Source organism: Doryrhamphus excisus, unplaced genomic scaffold (assembly GCF_030265055.1).
Source record: "Doryrhamphus excisus isolate RoL2022-K1 unplaced genomic scaffold, RoL_Dexc_1.0 HiC_scaffold_25, whole genome shotgun sequence".
NCBI classification, from domain to species: Eukaryota; Metazoa; Chordata; class Actinopteri; order Syngnathiformes; family Syngnathidae; genus Doryrhamphus; species Doryrhamphus excisus.
In genome coordinates this window covers 230,001-235,000 of record NW_026652243.1, presented here as the reverse complement: position 1 = coordinate 235,000, position 5,000 = coordinate 230,001, and the positions used below count along the sequence as shown (strand labels likewise).

The 5,000-nt window shown below is 51.8% G+C and overlaps 16 non-coding genes and 6 pseudogenes across 16 annotated transcripts in view; all 22 read right to left on the bottom strand.

Annotated features, from left to right (window-relative positions):
* Positions 1-102: 102 nt before the first annotated feature.
* Positions 103-221, bottom strand: LOC131118340 (5S ribosomal RNA). The gene has a single exon (XR_009125504.1). It is a non-coding gene; the product is annotated as a 5S ribosomal RNA (ribosomal RNA).
* Positions 222-333: 112 nt separating this feature from the next.
* Positions 334-452, bottom strand: LOC131117149 (5S ribosomal RNA). Its single transcript, XR_009124374.1, has one exon. It is a non-coding gene; the product is annotated as a 5S ribosomal RNA (ribosomal RNA).
* Positions 453-564: 112 nt separating this feature from the next.
* On the bottom strand, positions 565-683 carry LOC131114386 (5S ribosomal RNA). The gene has a single exon (XR_009121698.1). It is a non-coding gene; the product is annotated as a 5S ribosomal RNA (ribosomal RNA).
* A 112-nt stretch (positions 684-795) lies between these two features.
* On the bottom strand, positions 796-914 carry LOC131117658 (5S ribosomal RNA). Its single transcript, XR_009124869.1, has one exon. It is a non-coding gene; the product is annotated as a 5S ribosomal RNA (ribosomal RNA).
* Positions 915-1,026: 112 nt separating this feature from the next.
* On the bottom strand, positions 1,027-1,145 carry LOC131116898 (5S ribosomal RNA). The gene has a single exon (XR_009124132.1). It is a non-coding gene; the product is annotated as a 5S ribosomal RNA (ribosomal RNA).
* A 112-nt stretch (positions 1,146-1,257) lies between these two features.
* LOC131116454 (5S ribosomal RNA) lies at positions 1,258-1,376 on the bottom strand. Its single transcript, XR_009123701.1, has one exon. It is a non-coding gene; the product is annotated as a 5S ribosomal RNA (ribosomal RNA).
* A 112-nt stretch (positions 1,377-1,488) lies between these two features.
* On the bottom strand, positions 1,489-1,597 carry LOC131113978 (5S ribosomal RNA; annotated as a pseudogene).
* A 112-nt stretch (positions 1,598-1,709) lies between these two features.
* LOC131111710 (5S ribosomal RNA) lies at positions 1,710-1,818 on the bottom strand (annotated as a pseudogene).
* A 112-nt stretch (positions 1,819-1,930) lies between these two features.
* On the bottom strand, positions 1,931-2,049 carry LOC131117796 (5S ribosomal RNA). Its single transcript, XR_009125002.1, has one exon. It is a non-coding gene; the product is annotated as a 5S ribosomal RNA (ribosomal RNA).
* A 112-nt stretch (positions 2,050-2,161) lies between these two features.
* LOC131118338 (5S ribosomal RNA) lies at positions 2,162-2,280 on the bottom strand. Its single transcript, XR_009125502.1, has one exon. It is a non-coding gene; the product is annotated as a 5S ribosomal RNA (ribosomal RNA).
* A 112-nt stretch (positions 2,281-2,392) lies between these two features.
* LOC131117725 (5S ribosomal RNA) lies at positions 2,393-2,511 on the bottom strand. Its single transcript, XR_009124934.1, has one exon. It is a non-coding gene; the product is annotated as a 5S ribosomal RNA (ribosomal RNA).
* A 112-nt stretch (positions 2,512-2,623) lies between these two features.
* Positions 2,624-2,742, bottom strand: LOC131118826 (5S ribosomal RNA). Its single transcript, XR_009125975.1, has one exon. It is a non-coding gene; the product is annotated as a 5S ribosomal RNA (ribosomal RNA).
* Positions 2,743-2,854: 112 nt separating this feature from the next.
* On the bottom strand, positions 2,855-2,973 carry LOC131114385 (5S ribosomal RNA). Its single transcript, XR_009121697.1, has one exon. It is a non-coding gene; the product is annotated as a 5S ribosomal RNA (ribosomal RNA).
* A 112-nt stretch (positions 2,974-3,085) lies between these two features.
* Positions 3,086-3,194, bottom strand: LOC131113713 (5S ribosomal RNA; annotated as a pseudogene).
* A 112-nt stretch (positions 3,195-3,306) lies between these two features.
* Positions 3,307-3,425, bottom strand: LOC131117346 (5S ribosomal RNA). Its single transcript, XR_009124567.1, has one exon. It is a non-coding gene; the product is annotated as a 5S ribosomal RNA (ribosomal RNA).
* A 112-nt stretch (positions 3,426-3,537) lies between these two features.
* On the bottom strand, positions 3,538-3,646 carry LOC131111709 (5S ribosomal RNA; annotated as a pseudogene).
* Positions 3,647-3,758: 112 nt separating this feature from the next.
* Positions 3,759-3,877, bottom strand: LOC131118709 (5S ribosomal RNA). The gene has a single exon (XR_009125865.1). It is a non-coding gene; the product is annotated as a 5S ribosomal RNA (ribosomal RNA).
* Positions 3,878-3,989: 112 nt separating this feature from the next.
* On the bottom strand, positions 3,990-4,108 carry LOC131117895 (5S ribosomal RNA). The gene has a single exon (XR_009125098.1). It is a non-coding gene; the product is annotated as a 5S ribosomal RNA (ribosomal RNA).
* A 112-nt stretch (positions 4,109-4,220) lies between these two features.
* LOC131113761 (5S ribosomal RNA) lies at positions 4,221-4,329 on the bottom strand (annotated as a pseudogene).
* A 112-nt stretch (positions 4,330-4,441) lies between these two features.
* On the bottom strand, positions 4,442-4,550 carry LOC131113083 (5S ribosomal RNA; annotated as a pseudogene).
* Positions 4,551-4,662: 112 nt separating this feature from the next.
* On the bottom strand, positions 4,663-4,781 carry LOC131118708 (5S ribosomal RNA). Its single transcript, XR_009125864.1, has one exon. It is a non-coding gene; the product is annotated as a 5S ribosomal RNA (ribosomal RNA).
* A 112-nt stretch (positions 4,782-4,893) lies between these two features.
* LOC131116872 (5S ribosomal RNA) overlaps positions 4,894-5,000 on the bottom strand; it is a 119-nt gene continuing 12 nt past the window's right edge. The window contains exon 1 of the ribosomal RNA XR_009124107.1: positions 4,894-5,000. This exon is cut by the window's right edge and continues 12 nt beyond it. This is a non-coding gene — a ribosomal RNA (5S ribosomal RNA).

The following is a 5,000-nucleotide window of genomic DNA, read 5'->3' as shown; positions in this document are numbered from 1 at the left end:
ACTGAAAAGATCCTATTTGAAGATGACGCAGGCCAAACTAGACTCCAGCAAAAAGTGTCAAACAGCGCCCTCTGCTGTCAGGCAAGAGCAGAAACCATAAAAAGCTTTCAGCATCTGGTATTCCCAGGCGGTCTCCCATCCAAGTACTAACCAGGCCCGCCCCTGCTTAGCTTCCGAGATCGGACGAGATCGGGCGTTTTCAGGGTAGTATGGCCGTAAGCTGCCAGGTCAACTGAAAAGATCCTATTTGAAGGCGACGCAGGCCAAACTAGACTCCAGCAAAAAGTGTCAAACAGCGCCCTCTGCTGTCAGGCATGAGCAGAAACCATAAAAGGCTTACAGCACCTGGTATTCCCAGGCGGTCTCCCATCCAAGTACTAACCAGGCCCACCCCTGTTTAGCTTACGAGATCGGACGAGATCGGGCGTTTTCAGGGTAGTATGACCGTAAGCTGCCAGATCAACTGAAAAGATCCTGTTTGAAGGCGACGCAGGCCAAACTAGACTCCAGCAGAAAGTGTCAAACAGCGCCCTCTGCTGTCAGGCAAGAGCAGAAACCATAAAAAGCTTACAGCACCTGGTATTCCCAGGCGGTCTCCCATCCAAGTACTAACCAGGCCCGCCCCTGCTTAGCTTCCGAGATCGGACGAGATCGGGCGTTTTCAGGGTAGTATGGCCGTAAGCTGCCAAGGCAACTGAAAAGATCCTATTTGAAGGCGACGCAGGCCAAACTAGACTCCAGCAAAAAGTGTCAAACAGCGCCCTCTGCTTTCAGGCAAGAGCAGAAACCATAAAAAGCTTACAGCACCTGGTATTCCTAGGCGGTCTGCCATCCAAGTACTAACCAGGCCCGCCCCTGCTTCGCTTCCGAGATCGGATGAGATCGGGCGTTTTCAGGGTAGTATGGCTGTAAGCTGCCAAGGCAACTGAAAAGATCCTATTTGAAGGCGACGCAGGCCAAACTAGACTCCAGCAAAAAGTGTCAAACAGCGCCCTCTGCTGTCAGGCAAGAGCAGAAACCATAAAAAGCTTACAGCACCTGGTATTCCCAGGCGGTCTCCCATCCAAGTACTAACCAGGCCAGCCCCTGCTTAGCTTCCGAGATCGGACGAGATCGGGCGTTTTCGGGGTAGTATGGCCGTAAGCTTTAGGGGCAACTGAAAAAATCTTATTTGAAGGCGACGCAGGCCAAACTAGACTCCAGCAAAAAGTGTAAAACAGCGCCCTCTGCTGTCAGGCAAGAGCAGAAACCATAAAAAGCTTACAGCACCTGGTATTCCCAGGCGGTCTCCCATCCAAGTACTAACCAGGCCCGCCCCTGCTTAGCTTCCGAGATCGGACGAGATCAGGCGTTTTAAGGGTAGTATGGCCGTAAGCTGCCAGGTCAACTGAAAAGATCCTATTTGAAGGTGACGCAGGCCAAACTAGACTCCAGCAAAAAGTGTCAAACAGCGCCCTCTGCTGTCAGGCAAGAGCAGAAACCATATAAAGCTTACAGCACCTGGTATTTCCAGGCGGTCTCCCATCCAAGTACTAACCAGGCCCGCCCCTGCTTAGCTTCCGAGATCGGGCTTTTTCAGGATAGTATGGCCGTAAGCTGCCAGATCAACTGAAAAGATCCTATTTGAAGGCAACGCAGGCCAAACTAGACTCTGGCAAAAAGTGTCAAACAGCGCCCTTTGCTGTCAGGCAAGAGCAGAAACCATAAAAAGCTTACAGCACCTGGTATTCCCAGGCGGTCTCCCATCCAAGTACTAACCAGGCCCGCCCCTGCTTAGCTTCCGAGATCGGGCGTTTTCAGGGTAGTATGGCCGTAAGCTGCCAGGTGAACTGAAAAGATCCTATTTGAAGGTGACGCAGGCCAAATTAGACTCCAGCAAAAAGTGTCAAACAGCGCCCTCTGCTGTCAGGCAAGAGTAGAAACCATAAAAAGCTTACAGCACCTGGTATTCCCAGGCGGTCGCCCATCCAAGTACTAACCAGGCCACCCCCTGCTTAGCTTCCGAGATCGGACGAGATCAGGCGTTTTAAGGGTAGTATGGCCGTAAGCTGCCAGGTCAACTGAAAAGATCCTATTTGAAGGTGACGCAGGCCAAACTAGACTCCAGCAAAAAGTGTCAAACAGCGCCCTCTGCTGTCAGGCAAGAGCAGAAACCATAAAAAGCTTTCAGCATCTGGTATTCCCAGGCGGTCTCCCATCCAAGTACTAACCAGGCCCGCCCCTGCTTAGCTTCCGAGATCGGACGAGATCGGGCGTTTTCAGGGTAGTATGGCCGTAAGCTGCCAGGTCAACTGAAAAGATCCTATTTGAAGGCGACGCAGGCCAAACTAGACTCCAGCAAAAAGTGTCAAACAGCGCCCTCTGCTGTCAGGCATGAGCAGAAACCATAAAAGGCTTACAGCACCTGGTATTCCCAGGCGGTCTCCCATCCAAGTACTAACCAGGCCCACCCCTGTTTAGCTTACGAGATCGGACGAGATCGGGCGTTTTCAGAGTAGTATGACCGTAAGCTGCCAGATCAACTGAAAAGATCCTGTTTGAAGGCGACGCAGGCCAAACTAGACTCCAGCAAAAAGTGTCAAACAGCGCCCTCTGCTGTCAGGCAAGAGCAGAAACCATAAAAAGCTTTCAGCATCTGGTATTCCCAGGCGGTCTCCCATCCAAGTACTAACCAGGCCCGCCCCTGCTTAGCTTCCGAGATCGGACGAGATCGGGCGTTTTCGGGGTAGTATGGCCGTAAGCTTTAAGGGCAACTGAAAAAATCTTATTTGAAGGCGACGCAGGCCAAACTAGACTCCAGCAAAAAGTGTAAAACAGCGCCCTCTGCTGTCAGGCAAGAGCAGAAACCATAAAAAGCTTACAGCACCTGGTATTCCCAGGCGGTCTCCCATCCAAGTACTAACCAGGCCCGCCCCTGCTTAGCTTCCGAGATCGGACGAGATCGGGCGTTTTCAGGGTAGTATGGCCGTAAGCTGCGAGGTCAACTGAAAAGATCCTATTTGAAGGCGACGCAGGCCAAACTAGACTCTGGCAAAAATTGTCAAACAGCGCCCTTTGCTGTCAGGCAAGCGCAGAAACCATAAAAAGCTTACAGCACCTGGTATTCCCAGGCGGTCTCCCATCCAAGTACTTACCAGGCCCGCCCCTACTTAGCTTCCGAGATCGGGCGTTTTCAGGGTAGTATGGCCGTAAGATGCCAGGTGAACTGAAAAGATCCTATTTGAAGGTGACGCAGGCCAAACTAGACTCCAGCAAAAAGTGTCAAACAGCGCCCTCTGCTGTCAGGCAAGAGCAGAAACCATATAAAGCTTACAGCACCTGGTATTCCCAGGCGGTCTCCCATCCAAGTACTAACCAGGCCCGCCCCTGCTTAGCTTCCGAGATCGGACGAGATCGGGCTTTTTCAGGATAGTATGGCCGTAAGCTGCAAGATCAACTGAAAAGATCCTATTTGAAGGCGACGCAGGCCAAACTAGACTCTGGCAAAAAGTGTCAAACAGCGCCCTTTGCTGTCAGGCAAGAGCAGAAACCATAAAAAGCTTACAGCACCTGGTATTCCCAGGCGGTCTCCCATCCAAGTACTAACCAGGCCCGCCCCTGCTTAGCTTCCGAGATCGGGCGTTTTCAGGGTAGTATGGCCGTAAGCTGCCAGGTGAACTGAAAAGATCCTATTTGAAGGTGACGCAGGCCAAACTAGACTCCAGCAAAAAGTGTCAAACAGCGCCCTCTGCTGTCAGGCAAGAGCAGAAACCATAAAAAGCTTACAGCACCTGGTATTCCCAGGCGGTCTCCCATCCAAGTACTAACCAGGCCAGCCCCTGCTTAGCTTCCGAGATCGGACGAGATCAGGCGTTTTAAGGGTAGTATGTCCGTAAGCTGCCAGGTCAACTGAAAAGATCCTATTTGAAGGTGACGCAGGCCAAACTAGACTCCAGCAAAAAGTGTCAAACAGCGCCCTCTGCTGTCAGGCAAGAGCAGAAACCATAAAAAGCTTTCAGCACCTGGTATTCCCAGGCGGTCTACCATCCAAGTACTAACCAGGCCCGCCCCTGCTTAGCTTCCGAGATCTGACGAGATCGGGCGTTTTCAGGGTAGTATGGCCGCAAGCTGCCAGGTCAACTGAAAAGATCCTATTTGAAGGTGACGCAGGCCAAACTAGACGCTGGCAAAAAGTGTCAAACAGCGCCCTTTGCTGTCAGGCAAGAACAGAAACCATAAAAAGCTTACAGCACCTGGTATTCCCAGACGGTCTCCCATCCAAGTACTAACCAGGCCCGCCCCTGCTTAGCGTCCGAGATCGGGCGTTTTCAGGGTAGTTTGGCCGTAAGCTGCAAGATCAACTGAAAAGATCCTATTTGAAGGCAACGCAGGCCAAACTAGACTCTGGCAAAAAGTGTCAAACAGCGCCCTTTGCTGTCAGGCAAGAGCAGAAACCATAAAAAGCTTACAGCACCTGGTATTCCCAGGCGGTCTCCCATCCAAATACTAACCAGGCCCGCCCCTGCTTAGCTTCCGAGATCGGGCGATTTCAGGGTAGTATGGCCGTAAGCTGCCAGGTGAACTGAAAAGATCCTATTTGAAGGTGACGCAGGCCAAACTAGACTCCAGCAAAAAGTGTCAAACAGCGCCCTCTGCTGTCAGGCAAGAGCAGAAACCATAAAAAGCTTACAGCACCTGGTATTCCCAGGCGGTCTCCCATCCAAGTACTAACCAGGCCAGCCCCTGCTTAGCTTCCGAGATCGGACGAGATCAGGCGTTTTAAGGGTAGTATGTCCGTAAGCTGCCAGGTCAACTGAAAAGATCCTATTTGAAGGTGACGCAGGCCAAACTAGACTCCAGCAAAAAGTGTCAAACAGCGCCCTCTGCTGTCAGGCAAGAGCAGAAACCATAAAAAGCTTTCAGCACCTGGTATTCCCAGGCGGTCTCCCATCCAAGTACTAACCAGGCCCGCCCCTGCTTAGCTTCCGAGATCTGACGAGATCGGGCGTTTTCAGGGTAGT